A 14,834-nucleotide genomic window follows, 5' to 3' on the forward strand; every position below is an offset into this window, starting at 1 on the left:
TAAAAGAATTCCAGAATTTTATTTTTTTTAGGAGAAAAGTGGCAAACAAGAGAAATGATACTACCATGTCAATACAAAATATAGCAGTAACTTTTTAGAAACTTGTTGCTTGGAATTACAAATCAATTTTTTTTAAAACTTGACTACTTCATAAGTGACATTTAAATAATTTGATTTATCATAGGTTAAAATAAAATAATTCAGAACAAAAATATTAAAGGATTCAATCTGATATTATCATATCATTTCTGTTATCTTGATGAATATTTGCATTTGACCATTTGTATTGCTTCTTATACGACTCGGTATGTTAGTATTACATTTAAGATCTTTAAATATTGTAGACCAAGTTTTAAAAGGAGTAACTTTTTTAAATTATTAGATGAGAAAATTGAAATATACCCTCACAATATGTTTAAAGAGGAAGAATAATTGGGGACTAGAAAATCTTCCCATTTAGGTGCCAGGATTATACTTTTAGGGATTATTTCTATAGGTTTTGTTTGGAGAAATGTGTTTGAAAGTGAACAAACTTGCTTTCCATGATGATGAGCTTGAGTGTTTTCTCTTCTGTTTGAAGACTGTAAGCGATGCTGTTTGAAAGCAGCTGTTGTTTACTATTGATGATTGTTCCACTTTTTGTATAGAAGTGTTGGCGAGATAAAACACAAACTGAGTGGCTAATATACTAAATTTCAAAAGAAAAGCTTTATTTAAGAGCTTTATTTTCAAGAAATTGTATGTCAGTAAACATCAAATTAATTTTTGTGGAATTTCAAGAAATAGTACAAAATCACTTGAGGAGCAGTTATGGACCTATAAAAAAAATTGAAAAATTTGGTTTTCATTTTATAAAGAGATTAATATTCCAAACACTGAACATCTGAAACATTGACAAATTGATACAGGCTATGTCTAGAGGCGATATTTATTATTCTCTCATATTTACAAGTCATTTTCATATTTTCTAAAGTATATAGCCAATTTAAAGTTTCTTGTCAAATTCTATAAAAGCATTCCAGAATTTTATTTTTTTTAGGAGAAAAGTGGCAAAAAAGAGAAATGATACTACCATGTCAATACAAAATATAGCAGTAACTTTTTAGAAACTTCTTTCTTGGAATTACAAATCAATTTTTTTTAAAACTTGACTACTTCATAAGTGACATTTAAATAATTTGATTTATCATAGGTTAAAATAAAATAATTTAGAACAAAAATATTAAAGGGTTCAATCTGAAATTATCATATCATTTCTGTTATCTTGATGAATATTTGCATTTGACCATTTGTATTGCTTCTTATACGACTCAGTTGGTATGTTAGTATTACATTTAAGAACTTTAAATATTGTAGAACAAGTTTTAAAAGGAGTAACTTTTTTAAATTATTAGATGAGAAAATTGAAATATACCCTCACAATATGTTTAAAGAGGAAGAATAATTGGGGACTAGAAAATCTTCCCATTTAGGTGCCAGGATTATACTTTTAGGGATCATTTCTATAGGTTTTGTTTGGAGAAATGTGCTTGAAAGTGAACAAACTTGCTTTTCATGATGATGAGCTTGAGTGTTTTCTCTTCTGTTTGAAGACTGTAAGCGATGCTGTTTGAAAGCAGCTGTTGTTTACTATTGATGACTGTTCCACTTTTTGTATAGAAGTGTTGGCGAGAGAAAACACAAACTGAGTGGCTAATATACTAATTTTCAAAAGAAAAGATTTATTTTCAAGAAATTGTATGTCAGTAAACATTAGATTAATTTTTGTGGAATATCAAGAAATAGTACAAAATCACTTGAGGAGCAGTTATGGACCTATAAAAAAATTGAAAAATGTGGTTTTCATTTTATAAAGAGATTAATATTCCAAACACTGAACATCTGAAACATTGACAAATTGATACAAGCTATGTCTAGAGGTGATATTTATTATTCTCTCATATTTACAAGTCATTTTCATATTTTTCTAAAGTATATAGCCAATTTAAAGTTTCTTGTCAAATTCTATAAAAGCATTCCAGAATTTTATTTTTTTAGGAGAAAAGTGGCAAACAAGAGAAATGATACTACCATGTCAATACAAAATATAGCAGTAACTTTTTAGAAACTTGTTGCTTGGAATTACAAATCAATTTTTTTAAAAACTTGACTACTTCATAAGTGACATTTAAATAATTTGATTTATCATAGGTTAAAATAAAATAATTCAGAACAAAAATATTAAAGGATTCAATCTGAAATTATCATATCATTTCTGTTATCTTGATGAATATTTGCATTTGACCATTTGTATTGCTTCTTATATGACTCGGTATGTTAGTATTACATTTAAGAACTTTAAATATTGTAGAACAAGTTATAAAAGTAGTAACTTTTTTAAATTATTAGATGAGAAAATTGAAATATACCCTCACAATATGTTTAAAGAGGAAGAATAATTGGGGACTAGAAAATCTTCCCATTTAGGTGCCTGGATTACACTTTCAGGGATCATTTCTATAGGTTTTGTTTGGAGAAATGTGCTTGAAAGTGAACAAACTTGCTTTCCATGATAATGAGCTTGAGTGTTTTCTCTTCAGTTTGAAGACTGTAAGCGATGCTGTTTGAAAGCAGCTGTTGTTTACTATTGATGATTGTTCCACTTTTTGTATAGAAGTGTTGGCGAGAGAAAACACAAGCAGAGTGGCTAATATACTAATTTTCAAAAGAAAAGCTTTATTTAAGAGCTTTATTTTCAAGAAATTGAATGTCAGTAAACATCAAATTAATTTTTGTGGAATATCAAGAAATAGTACAAAATCACTTGAGGAGCAGTTATGGACTTATAAAAAAATTGAAAAATGTGGTTTTCATTTTATAAAGAGATTTATATTCCAAACACTGAACATCTGAAACATTGACAAATTGATACAGGCTATGTCTAGAGGCGATATTTATTATTCTCTCATATTTACAAGTCATTTTCATATTTTTCTAAAGTATATAGCCAATTTAAAGATTCTTGTCAAATTCTATAAAAACATTCCAGAATTTTATTTTTTTTAGGAGAAAAGTGGCAAACAAGAGAAATGATACTACCATGTCAATACAAAATATAGCAGTAACTTTTTAGAAACTTGTTGCTTGGAATTACAAATCAATTTTTTTAAAAACTTGACTACTTCATAAGTGACATTTAAATAATTTGATTTATCATAGGTTAAAATAAAATAATTCAGAACAAAAATATTAAAGGGTTCAATCTGAAATTATCATATCATTTCTGTTATCTTGATGAATATTTGCATTTGACCATTTGCATTGCTTCTTATACGACTCAGTATGTTAGTATTAAATTTAAGAACTTTAAATATTGTAGAACAAGTTTTAAAAGGAGTAACTTTTTTAAATTATTAGATGAGAAAATTGAAATATACCCTCACAATATGTTTAAAGAGGAAGAATAATTGGGGACTAGAAAACCTTCCCATTTAGGTGCCAGGATTATACTTTCAGGGATCATTTCTATAGGTTTTGTTTGGAGAAATGTGCTTGAAAGTGAACAAACTTGCTTTCCATGATGATGAGCTTGGGTGTTTTCTCTTCAGTTTGAAGACTGTAAGCGATGCTGTTTTAAAGCAGCTGTTGTTTACTATTGATGACTGTTCCACTTTTTGTATAGAAGTGTTGGCGAGAGAAAACACAAGCTGAGTGGCTAATATACTAATTTTCAAAAGAAAAGCTTTATTTTAGAGCTTTATTTTCAAGAAATTGTATGTCATTAAACATCAAATTAATTTTTGTGGAATATCAAGAAATAGTACAAAATCACTTGAGGAGCAGTTATGGACCTATAAAAAAAATTGAAAAATATGGTTTTCATTTTCTAAAGAGATTTATATTCCAAACACTGAACATCTGAAACATTGACAAATTGATACAGGCTATGTCTAGAGGCGATATTTATTATTCTCTCATATTTACAAGTCATTTTCATATTTTTCTAAAGTATATAGCCAATTTAAAGTTTCTTGTCAAATTCTATAAAAGCATTCCAGAATTTTATTTTTTTAGGAGAAAAGTGTCAAACAAGAGAAATGATACTACCATGTCAATACAAAATATAGCAGTAACTTTTTAGAAACTTGTTGCTTGGAATTACAAATCAATTTTTTTTAAAACTTGACTACTTCATAAGTGACATTTAAATAATTTGATTTATCATAGGTTAAAATAAAATAATTCAGAACAAAAATATTAAAGGGTTCAATCTGAAATTATCATATAATTTCTGTTATCTTGATGAATATTTGCATTTGACCATTTGTATTGCTTCTTATACGACTCAGTTGGTATGTTAGTATTACATTTAAGAACTTTAAATATTGTAGAACAAGTTTTAAAAGGAGTAACTTTTTTAAATTATTAGATGAGAAAATTGAAATATACCCTCACAATATGTTTAAAGAGGAAGAATAATTGGGGACTAGAAAATCTTCCCATTTAGGTTCCAGGATTATACTTTCAGGGATCATTTGTATAGGTTTTGTTTGGAGATATGTGCTTGAAAGTGAACAAACTTGCTTTCCATGATGAGGAGCTTGAGTGTTTTCTCTTCAGTTTGAAAACTGTAAGCGATGCTGTTTTAAAGCAGCTGTTGTTTACTATTGATGACTGTTCCACTTTTTGTATAGAAGTGTTGGTGAGAGAAAACACAAGCTGAGTGGCTAATATACTAATTTTCAAAAGAAAAGCTTTATTTAAGAGCTTTATTTTCAAGAAATTGTGTGTCAGAAAACATCAAATTAATTTTTGTGTAATATCAAGAAATAATACAAAATCACTTGAGGAGCAGTTATGGACCTATAAAAAAATTGAAAAATGTGGTTTTCATTTTATAAAGAGATTTATATTCCAAACACTGAACATTTGAAACATTGACAAATTGATACACGCTATGTCTAGAGGCGATATTTATTATTCTCTCATATTTACAAGTCATTTTCATATTTTTCTAAAGTATTTAGCCAATCTAAAGTTTCTTGTCAAATTCTATAAAAGCATTCCAGAATTTTATTTTTTTTAGGAGAAAAGTGTCAAACAAGAGAAATGATACTACCATGTCAATACAAAATATAGCAGTAACTTTTTAGAAACGTGTTGCTTGGAATTACAAATCAATTTTTTTTAAAACTTGGCTACTTCATAAGTGACATTTAAATAATTTGATTTATCATAGGTTAAAATAAAATAATTCAGAACAAAAATATTAAAGGGTTCAATCTGAAATTATCATATAATTTCTGTTATCTTGATGAATATTTGCATTTGACCATTTGTATTGCTTCTTATACGACTCAGTTGGTATGTTAGTATTACATTTAAGAACTTTAAATATTGTAGAACAAGTTTTAAAAGGAGTAACTTTTTTAAATTATTAGATGAGAAAATTGAAATATACCCTCACAATATGTTTAAAGAGGAAGAATAATTGGGGACTAGAAAATCTTCCCATTTAGGTGCCAGGATTATACTTTCAGGGATCATTTCTATAGGTTTTGTTTGGAGAAATGTGCTTGAAAGTGAACAAACTTGCTTTCCATGATGATGAGCTTGAGTGTTTTCTCTTCAGTTTGAAGACTGTAAGCGATGCTGTTTTAAAGCAGCTGTTGTTTACTATTGCTGACTGTTCCACTTTTTGTATAGAAGTGTTGGCGAGAGAAATCACAAGCTGAGTGGCTAATATACTAATTTTCAAAAGAAAAGCTTTATTTAAGAGCTTTATTTTCAAGAAATTGTATGTCAGTAAACATCAAATTAATTTTTGTGGAATATCAAGAAATAGTACAAAATCACTTGAGGAGCAGTTATGGACCTATAAAAAAAATGAAAAATGTGGTTTTCATTTTATAAAGAGATTTATATTCCAAACACTGAACATCTGAAACATTGACAAATTGATACAGGCTATGTCTAGAGGCAATATTTATTATTCTCTCATATTTACAAGTCATTTTCATATTTTTCTAAAATATATAGCCAATTTAAAGTTTCTTGTCAAATTCTATAAAAGCATTCCAGAATTTTATTTTTTTTAGGAGAAAAGTGTCAAACAAGAGAAATGATACTACCATGTCAATACAAAATATAGCAGTAACTTTTTAGAAACTTGTTGCTTGGAATTACAAATCAATTTTTTTAAAAACTTGACTACTTCATAAGTGACATTTAAATAATTTGATTTATCATAGGTTAAAATAAAAAAATTCAGAACAAAAATATTAAAGGGTTCAATCTGAAATTATCATATCATTTCTGTTATCTTGATGAATATTTGCATTTGACCATTTGTATTGCTTCTTTTACGACTCGGTATGTTAGTATTACATTTAAGAACTTTAAATATTGTAGAACAAGTTTTAAAAGGAGTAACTTTTTTAAATTATTAGATGAGAAAATTGAAATATACCCTCACAATATGTTTAAAGAGGAAGAATAATTGGGGACTAGAAAATCTTCCCATTTAGGTGCCAGGATTATACTTTCAGGGATCTTTTCTATAGGTTTTTTTTTTAGAAATTTGCTTGAAAGAGAACAAACTTGCTTTCCATGATGATGAGCTTGAGTGATTTCTCTTCAGTTTGAAGCCTGTAAGCGATGCTGTTTTAAAGCAGCTGTTGTTTACTATTGATGACTGTTCCACTTTTTGTATAGAAGTTTTGGTGAGAGAAAACACAAGCTGAGTGGCTAATATACTAATTTTCAAAAGAAAAGCTTTATTTGAGAGCTTTATTTTCAAGAAATTGTATGTCAGAAAACATCAAATTAATTTTGGTGGAATATCAAGAAATAATACAAAATCACTTGAGGAGCAGTTATGGACCTATAAAAAAATTGAAAAATTTGGTTTTCATTTTATAAAGAGATTTATATTCCAAACACTGAACATCTGAAACATTGACAAATTGATACAGGCTATGTCTAGAGGCGATATTTATTATTCTCTCATATTTACAAGTCATTTTCATATTTTTCTAAAGTATATAGCCAATTTAAAGTTTCTTGTCAAATTCTATAAAAGCATTCCAGAATTTTATTTTTTTTAGGAGAAAAGTGGCAAACAAGAGAAATGATACTACCATGTCAATACAAAATATAGCAGTAACTTTTTAGAAACTTGTTGCTTGGAATTACAAATCAATTTTTTTTAAAACTTATAAACCAAGTGTAAAAAGTCAGTTGCGCCTAATGATAAAACAACATTTACATATAATACCTCTGACAGTAAAATGTGCAAAAGAAAATAAGTGCATAAATACAATGAGTGACCCACACGCTAAATAAAGTGAGGTGATTATCACAAATAAGGTCAATACTGATACAACAATACAACCAAAAACCTGGTGTGTGAACACAAAAGTCCAAAGTTCAAATAATGAAGGTGTGGCGGCAAAAACTTCTTCCAAAAGTTGAAGGCAATTCAAACAAAGCAAATCTGTATAGAACACAAAAGAAAAGAAGGCGCCAGCATAGTGTGAATCTGTATTGAAAGTTGTTCACTCCCCACACATAAATTGTACTTACAAGAAGTAAGGCACTTGAGAAGTGCTACAACGGCTTTCTGGAGCATTAACAGCTGTCCAGGTAGCTGCTCTCTCGTAGTGAAAGTGTAATCCTTGATGCTGCATACGATATGCAGATGTCTTGCAGCTATGACCCCTTCAGCAGGCTACTTTCTCTCGTAGTATCTGTCTTTAGGAGAAAAGCCCAAACCAGGTGGGCTAGCAACTGTGTCCGGTTGCAAAATGTATAAAAAATCTCACAAGTAAAAAATATCACTCCAGCCGTGATAGAGATATAGTTAAAAACAAATGTTTATTTGGTAAACATGTAATCACAACGCGTTTCCCGGTCTATCTTGACCGCTTCCTCAGGTGAATATACTATATCTAAACTACACAGCTTATATTCGCTTTGCTCGGCGTCCAAGCCTAAACAAGGCGCATGCGTGAAGGAGTGTGCAATACCCAAAACCAAAGAGGGTGTGTATCTACGCCTTTGTGATTGGTTCTCGAACGTAATACAGGAACCAACCAGATCGAGATCTGATAACACACCTCGAGTGTGTGTGTAGGGGATATACCAAAAAGTCTATGCCGATCGGATAATGCAGTGACCACCAATTAAGTGAAGTATTGTACTAAGTAAAAGTATCAAATCACTGCTATATATTTGGATGTTGCGGTTTAAAAGGTAGCAAAAATCCAATAGATACAAACAGTGGCACTACTCAATAAGAATCCTATATACGTATATACAACCCCAGATTGGGATTCTTCTCCTTCATGCATTTACAAAAAGATAGCAACGCTTTGCCATATACCAGCTGAAATAGCTAATTACACTATATAGAAAAATATAATACCCATAGTGCATAAAATATAAAATCTAAAATAACTTCTGTATTAAATGGATACAAAAATATTTATAAAAAAATATAAATAATATAATAATAACATACAAATAAAATTTATTAAAAGTGTTTAGTATTAGCATCTATGTCAGGCTCTACCGAACCATGATGTCCCACACCTAGTCCTCCTCATATAAAGATATCAAAATCTGAAACCACTTGTTAACAGTTAAAAGGGTAAAATATTACCCAGATACCTGGGCAAAGTCTCCCCAAATGTAAATGAACCACCCAATGTAATAAAAATGAAACAAAAATAGGGAATAACTAACTACTAACTAAAAATATTTGACTTAAACCTAATTAAAAGCCGCCATGTCAAGATTCTCATTTAGACCATATGGATTCAAAGTTTTCAATTTCCAGATCCAGTATGTCTCCCTTTGTCTTAGGTCAATTAGTCTATTTCTGCCCCATTTAGAAGAAATTTGTTCAATTGGAAAAATACTATACAAATCTGTCTGCCCATCATGACAACATACTCCATGTCTAGAGACACTGTGCTTAATACAGGACTTTCTCACATTTCTCATGTGCTCCCCCCATCTTTTTTTCAGGGGTCTAGAAGTTCTCCCTATATACTGTAGGCCACATTTGCACTCCAGTAGATATATTACGAAAGAGGAATCACATGAAAAACGAGTTTTTATCTCAAATTCCTCCTTTGTAGAAAAAGACATAAATTTCAACTTTTCCCCCTTCGTAAATTCACACAAGCCACAGGTCGCTCTATTGCATTCATAAAAACCTTTCTTATTATACAGCCAATCTTTCACCTTCTGTTCTTTATTTTTTCCAAATTTCCTCATCACTATTTTGCTGGGAGCAAGTTTATTTTTAAGTGAAGGGGCCCTTTTAAAAGTACATATAGGGTTTTCATCTAAAATGTTTCTTAATACCGGATCATTCAATAGAATATTCCAATGTTTACGAACAATTCTCTTAATTTTATCATGATTTGAAGTATATTTAGTTATAAATCTAAGATTTTTATTTTTATTATTAATGTTGTTCTTATTAGTACCTATTTCATCTAACTTGTTGTATTCTACATTCTCTTTCCCTTTTGAAGTTTTAAAAAATTCAGATCTATCTTTATTCCTTGCCTTCAAAAAGCTCTCCTCTATTAGATCCCTAGGATAATCTCTTTCCAAGAATCTACTTTTTAGGATTCCTGCTTGTTCATCAAAAAGAGTTAAGTTTGTGCAATTTCTACGGATTCTAGAGAACTGATTGTATGGTATATTCTTCTTCCATGCTTTATAATGGTTGCTTTTATAATTCAAGTAACTATTTGTGTCCACTGTTTTAAAGTGAGTTTTGGTCAAAATATGACCTACTTGGTCCCAATATAGTACCAAGTCCAAAAATTCAATATGATCTGCATTAATATTATGAGTGAACTTAAGTCCCATATTATTTTCATTAAGTGATTTAATAAAGTCTAAGGCATTATCCTCTGTACCTTCCCAAATAAAAATAAGATCATCTATAAAACAGCCATAGAACACCAGACTTGCCCCCAGGGGGGAGTTGTAAATGTATCTTTCTTCAAATACCCCCATAAATAAATTAGCAAAGCTGGGGGCAAATCTGGTGCCCATGGCCGTTCCCTTAATTTGTAAAAAAAATTGTTCCTGATAAACAAAATAATTATGTTTTAACACAAATGAAATAGCTTCTAACAAAAATAATCTTTGTTTCGTGGGTAAAAATTGATCCCTCTTCAAAAAAACATCTATAGCATCTATGCCCAGATGATGCTCTATGTTTGAATAAAGAGCTGTCACGTCACAAGTGAACCACATGAGCTTACGCTCAGCCTTTTCTATTTTAGATAGTTTGGCTATAAGGTCCGGTGTGTCTTTGATATATGATGGAAGACCCTTCACTATTTTTTTAAAAAAATGATCAATATATTCGGATAAATTGCAAGTGAGACTCCCTATGCCCGAAATAATGGGCCTACCAGGTGGATTATTGGTACATTTGTGGATTTTCGGGAGGTGATAATAGTATGCTAGATTTGGTGACATGGGGACAAGATATTCTTTCTCCTTTTTGGTGAGGATCCCCTCTAAAATACCCTTGTCTACCATTCTGATTAGATGGGTGGTGTATGTTTTGGTAGGATTATATGTAAGCTTTTTATAATAATCTTGATCTAATAAGATCCTATCTGCTTCCTGTAAATAATCTGACATATTTTGCAGAACAACCCCTCCCCCCTTATCAGCCTGCCTGATCACCAAGTTATCATTCTTGGCTAGTCTTGACAGAGCTCTAATCTCATATACATTCAAATTAGGATTACCCACATTCTTCTCTAGTGCTCCAAACTCCTCTAGAACAAGATTTTGAAATAGAGATATATATGGACTTGTAACTGGCGGGTTAAAATTAGATCTTAACATTAAATTGGAATGAATATAATCTTCAAATAAAATATTACATAACTCTTCTGGTTCATGATACACTATATTATCAGTTGGTCTTTCTGGCATATCATCCGTAATGATAGCAGATTGTGTTGTGTTATTAATTTTCTTATCACAAAAATACTTTTGCATAGACAGTTTTCTTACAAACCGATTAAGGTCCACAAATAGTTCGAACAAATTGTGTTCGTTAGAAGGACAAAAAGAAAGGCCCCTATTTAATATGCAAATTTCTTCATTTGTGAGGATGTGACTCGAGAGATTGAAGATACCTTCTTTCATTCTCTCAAGTCTCTTCTTTTTGGCAGATTTACCTCTGCCTCTCCTGCCACGCTTGCGTATGATCTTTTCTGAGGTGTAAAAGTTCTTATATTTTCTACTCTTGGGGGAGCTCTCTCTAATTGCTTTAGACGTATAGGCCTGTGTCTCTGATGTGTTATATGAGGATCTTGCTCTCTGTTTGACTGAAAATCCTGTGAATTTTGTGATCTCCAGTCCGATTTATTATTTTCCCAATTATACTGATAAGGGTAATGTTGTTTATTTCTATTCTGTGATGACATTTTGTAATATTCATCATTCTTATGATTATACTCTCCAAATTGATTATATCTATTGTTAGAAAAATTCCTTGGTGAATAATGGTTACTGTTAAATCTCCTATTATTAGAATAAACACCCTGATTGACATGGTTATTTTTGTCTCTCCATGTATCAAAATTATTCCTAGAGGGACCTGGCGATTGATAGTCCAGCCTCAGATTCTGATTACCCCCCACATTTTTCTTTTTATCTTTAGGCTTTTTGTAATTTACCTTAACCCATTTATTGTTTGTTTCCCCTTCTGGGTCTAAGATCTATTTCTGTTCACTGTTGTCTTCATTGGAGATATCCTCCATTTCATTATTCATTGTGGGTGTACTATAGATACAACCTTCTAAATAATCTTTTTCGTCTCTAGCTAATTTTTTAATTTTTTGCCTAATTAATTTCTTTTGGAATGTATCTGATCTATCTAGTATCTTTTTGTTTTTGCTCGTATAATCAGGGTTATTAGCAAATTTACCTAATAACATTTGTAGTTTCTCAATTTCCGAGCCCACACTGTTCAAAAGAGTCTCTCTAAATTCAATAAGTAGATCTATTAACTTAAATGAACAAACAGTTAGTTCATTCTACCATTTTTAGTAAGATCTTCATCATGTGTAAAGGAACATAGTTTACTAATCCTTAAACCTCTTGGTATATGACCTTTGTTTTTATATTTTTTTAGGGTGTCTATGTCCCACCAGTGTCTGTGTTCCCGTTTTAAAGCGTCTTCTAGTTTGTGAAATAATTGAACCATTGTAAGTTCATCATCTCCTTTAGATAAAACCTCTAATGGGGTATCTAAGTTGCTCAAAATTTGACGTGAATTAACTCTCTGCTCCTTACTCTGCATTGTGTTAATTAAATATACTCCCCCTACTGGTGTAATGTGATACAACAAATAAAATCTTTTAAATACACTGATAGTTCAAGAAAAAAACAAAGTGTATATAAGTCGCTAACTGACCAGTGCCAAATAAGAAAGTACTAATAAACCAAGTGTAAAAAGTCAGTTGCGCCTAATGATAAAACAACATTTACATATAATACCTCTGACAGTAAAATGTGCAAAAGAAAATAAGTGCATAAATACAATGAGTGACCCACACGCTAAATAAAGTGAGGTGATTATCACAAATAAGGTCAATACTGATACAACAATACAACCAAAAACCTGGTGTGTGAACACAAAAGTCCAAAGTTCAAATAATGAAGGTGTGGCGGCAAAAACTTCTTCCAAAAGTTGAAGGCAATTCAAACTAAGCAAATCTGTATAGAACACAAAAGAAAAGAAGGCGCCAGCATAGTGTGAATCTGTATTGAAAGTTGTTCACTCCCCACACATAAATTGTACTTACAAGAAGTAAGGCACTTGAGAAGTGCTACAACGGCTTTCTGGAGCATTAACAGCTGTCCAGGTAGCTGCTCTCTTGTAGTGAAAGTGTAATCCTTGATGCTGCATACGATATGCAGATGTCTTGCAGCTATGACCCCTTCAGCAGGCTACTTTCTCTCGTAGTATCTGTCTTTAGGAGAAAAGCCCAAACCAGGTGGGCTAGCAACTGTGTCCGGATGCAAAATGTATAAAAAATCTCACAAGTAAAAAATATCACTCCAGCCGTGATAGAGATATAGTTAAAAACAAATGTTTATTTGGTAAACATGTAATCACAACGCGTTTCCCGGTCTATCTTGACCGCTTCCTCAGGTGAATATACTATATCTAAACTACACAGCTTATATTCGCTTTGCTCGGCGTCCAAGCCTAAACAAGGCGCATGCGTGAAGGAGTGTGCAATACCCAAAACCAAAGAGGGTGTGTATCTGGGGTTGTATATACGTATATAGGATTCTTGTTGAGTAGTGCCACTGTTTGTATCTATTGGATTTTTGCTACCTTTTAAACCGCAACATCCAAATATATAGCAGTGATTTGAAACTTTTACTTAGTACAATACTTCACTTAATTGGTGGTCACTGCATTATCCGATAGGCATAGACTTTTTGGTATATCCCCTACACACACACTCGAGGTGTGTTATCAGATCTCGATCTGGTTGGTTCCTGTATTACGTTCGAGAACCAATCACAAAGGCGTAGATACACACCCTCTTTGGTTTTGGGTATTGCACACTCCTTCACGCATGCGCCTTGTTTAGGCTTGGACGCCGAGCAAAGCGAATATAAGCTGTGTAGTTTAGATATAGTATATTCACCTGAGGAAGCGGTCAAGATAGACCGGGAAACGCGTTGTGATTACATGTTTACCAAATAAACATTTGTTTTTAACTATATCTCTATCACGGCTGGAGTGATATTTTTTACTTGTGAGATTTTTTTTACATTTTGCATCCGGACACAGTTGCTAGCCGACCTGGTTTGGGCTTTTCTCCTAAAGACAGATACTACGAGAGAAAGTAGCCTGCTGAAGGGGTCATAGCTGCAAGACATCTGCATATCGTATGCAGCATCAAGGATTACACTTTCACTACGAGAGAGCAGCTACCTGGACAGCTGTTAATGCTCCAGAAAGCCGTTGTGCCTTACTTCTTGTAAGTACAATTTATGTGTGGGGAGTGAACAACTTTCAATACAGATTCACACTATGCTGGCGCCTTTTTTTAAAACTTGACTACTTCATAAGTGACATTTAAATAATTTGATTTATCATAGGTTAAAATAAAATAATTCAGAACAAAAATATTAAAGGGTTCAATCTGAAATTATCATATCATTTCTGTTATCTTGATGAATATTTGCATTTGACCATTTGTATTGCTTCTTATACGACTCAGTTGGTATGTTAGTATTACATTTAAGAACTTTAAATATTGTAGAACAAGTTTTAAAAGGAGTAACTTTTTTAAATTATTAGATGAGAAAATTGAAATATACCCTCACAATATGTTTAAAGAGGAAGAATAATTGGGGACTAGAAAATCTTCCCATTTAGGTGCCAGGATTATACTTTCAGGGATCATTTCTATAGGTTTTGTTTGGAGAAATGTGCTTGAAAGTGAACAAACTTGCTTTCCATGATGATGAGCTTGAGTGTTTTCTCTTCAGTTTGAAGACTGTAAGCGATGCTGTTTTAAAGCAGCTGTTGTTTACTATTGCTAACTGTTCCACTTTTTGTATAGAAGTGTTGGCGAGAGAAAACACAAGCTGAGTGGCTAATATACTAATTTTCAAAAGAAAAGCTTTATTTAAGAGCTTTATTTTCAAGAAATTGTATATCAGTAAACATCAAATTAATTTTTGTGGAATATCAAGAAATAGTACAAAATCACTTGAGGAGCAGTTATGGACCTATAAAAAAATTGAAAAATGTGGTTTTCATTTTATAAAGAGATTTA

The 14,834-nt window shown here is 31.5% G+C and overlaps 8 non-coding genes across 8 annotated transcripts; all 8 read left to right on the plus strand.

Moving 5' to 3' along the window:
* The first annotated feature begins 465 nt into the window (after window positions 1-465).
* Window positions 466-681, plus strand: LOC128644584 (small nucleolar RNA U3). The gene has a single exon (XR_008400016.1). It is a non-coding gene; the product is annotated as a small nucleolar RNA U3 (small nucleolar RNA).
* A 796-nt stretch (window positions 682-1,477) lies between these two features.
* Window positions 1,478-1,693, plus strand: LOC128644583 (small nucleolar RNA U3). The gene has a single exon (XR_008400015.1). It is a non-coding gene; the product is annotated as a small nucleolar RNA U3 (small nucleolar RNA).
* A 778-nt stretch (window positions 1,694-2,471) lies between these two features.
* LOC128644579 (small nucleolar RNA U3) lies at window positions 2,472-2,687 on the plus strand. The gene has a single exon (XR_008400011.1). It is a non-coding gene; the product is annotated as a small nucleolar RNA U3 (small nucleolar RNA).
* Window positions 2,688-3,479: 792 nt separating this feature from the next.
* On the plus strand, window positions 3,480-3,695 carry LOC128644576 (small nucleolar RNA U3). Its single transcript, XR_008400008.1, has one exon. It is a non-coding gene; the product is annotated as a small nucleolar RNA U3 (small nucleolar RNA).
* Window positions 3,696-4,491: 796 nt separating this feature from the next.
* LOC128644582 (small nucleolar RNA U3) lies at window positions 4,492-4,707 on the plus strand. Its single transcript, XR_008400014.1, has one exon. It is a non-coding gene; the product is annotated as a small nucleolar RNA U3 (small nucleolar RNA).
* Window positions 4,708-5,503: 796 nt separating this feature from the next.
* LOC128644578 (small nucleolar RNA U3) lies at window positions 5,504-5,719 on the plus strand. Its single transcript, XR_008400010.1, has one exon. It is a non-coding gene; the product is annotated as a small nucleolar RNA U3 (small nucleolar RNA).
* A 792-nt stretch (window positions 5,720-6,511) lies between these two features.
* LOC128644581 (small nucleolar RNA U3) lies at window positions 6,512-6,727 on the plus strand. Its single transcript, XR_008400013.1, has one exon. It is a non-coding gene; the product is annotated as a small nucleolar RNA U3 (small nucleolar RNA).
* A 7,709-nt stretch (window positions 6,728-14,436) lies between these two features.
* Window positions 14,437-14,652, plus strand: LOC128644580 (small nucleolar RNA U3). The gene has a single exon (XR_008400012.1). It is a non-coding gene; the product is annotated as a small nucleolar RNA U3 (small nucleolar RNA).
* Window positions 14,653-14,834: the final 182 nt, after the last annotated feature.

This window comes from Bombina bombina, unplaced genomic scaffold, assembly GCF_027579735.1.
Source record: "Bombina bombina isolate aBomBom1 unplaced genomic scaffold, aBomBom1.pri scaffold_2195, whole genome shotgun sequence".
NCBI lineage: Eukaryota > Metazoa > Chordata > Amphibia > Anura > Bombinatoridae > Bombina > Bombina bombina.